Source organism: Arachis ipaensis, chromosome B09, assembly GCF_000816755.2.
Source record: "Arachis ipaensis cultivar K30076 chromosome B09, Araip1.1, whole genome shotgun sequence".
In the NCBI taxonomy this organism is placed as follows: domain Eukaryota; kingdom Viridiplantae; phylum Streptophyta; class Magnoliopsida; order Fabales; family Fabaceae; genus Arachis; species Arachis ipaensis.
Window position 1 is genome coordinate 59707917 of NC_029793.2, and position 1487 is coordinate 59709403.

At 37.3% G+C, this 1487-nt stretch overlaps 1 long non-coding RNA gene across 1 annotated transcript in view; it reads right to left on the bottom strand.

Annotated features, from left to right (window-relative positions):
* Positions 1-693, bottom strand: part of LOC110266552 — a 9464-nt gene extending 8771 nt beyond the window's left edge. The window contains exon 1 of the long non-coding RNA XR_002353958.1: positions 683-693. This is a non-coding gene — a long non-coding RNA (uncharacterized LOC110266552). The remainder of the gene's footprint in view (positions 1-682) is intronic.

Genomic DNA, 1487 nt, shown 5'->3' on the forward strand with positions numbered 1-1487 from the left:
ATTGATCCTAAGGTAAAGAGTCAATTGTATAAGTTCATAGGGTTACAGAAGGATTCTGCACACAAAACAGAGAAAAAGAGCTCACTGGCAAGAAAACGCCAGTAAAACTCTGTTTTGGGCGTTCAACGCCCAAAATAAGCATCCACTGGGCGTTGAAAACCAGTAAGGATAGCCATCTGGGCGTTCAATGCCAGATTCACAGCGTCCTGGGCGTTCAGAAAAACGCCCAGTGACAAAGGAATTCCTGGCGTTCAACGCCAGAAAGAAGCAGCAGCTGGGCGTTGAACGCCCAGGAGAGGCAGCATTTGGGCGCTGAACGCCCAAAACATGCAGCGTTTGGGCGTTCAAACGCCAGGATGGTGGGGAGGAGGTAAATTCATTTTCTTCATATTTTTTTATTTTAATCTTAATTTTCATGCTTCAATTCATGATTTTTTGCATAAACATGTTAAGAACCCTGATTTTTAAAATCCCTAATTTTTAAAAACCCTACCTTAAAAATATCAAATGTATCTTAATCCATAAGCACAAACCCTCTTTTTCAATTCAATTCAACTCTTTTTCAAATTTTCAAAACAAATCTATCTTTTCAACTAATATCTTTTTCAAATCTCCACATTATCTTTTTCAAAATCTAGATTTATATTTTTCAAAAATTTTTCATATCTTTTCAATTTTAAACTACATCCTCTCTTATCATATCTTCTATCTTATCTTTTCCAAATCAATCTTTTTTATCATATCTTTTCCAAATTTTCGAACCCACCCCCCTCCCTTTAAATATGGGTTCGGCCTCCACCCCCCTCCATCAACAATTGCACCTAGCTCTCCTTCTATCCCTCTCCTTTCTTTTCCTTTGCTTGAGGACAAGCAAACCTCTAAGTTTGGTGTGTTTATCCGTGATCACTAAGAGCGTTCCAAAACCACTTTGGAATCAAGGGAAGTTCTTATCTAAAGAACATTCAGACCATTATTATAAAATAATGGGTCTAAGATCAGTGATCCTGGAAGTTAGATTCGATCTGAAAGAAGATGAATATCCGGAGATCCAGGAGCAAATTCGAATCAGGAACTGGGAGGTCCTAGCTAATCCTAAAACGAAAGTGGGAAGGAATATGGTCCAGGAGTTCTATGCTAATATGTGGCATACAGACAGGAAAAGACTATATGGATCTAATATCTATGACTATCGAACCGTGGTCAGAGGAAAGATTATTCATACCCACCTATTTTATACGCTTTTTGGGGTTAATTTCATATAGATTTTAGTATATTTTAGTTAGTTTTTAGTTTATTCTCATTAGTTTCTAGGAAAAATTCATATTTCTGGACTTTACTATGAGTTTGTGTGTTTTTCTGTGATTTCAGGTATTTTCTGGCTAAAATTGAGGAAGCTGAGCAAAAATCTGATTCAGGCTGAAAAAGGACTGCTGATGCTGTTGGATTCTGACCTCTCTGCACGCAAAATGAAATTTCTGGAGCTACAT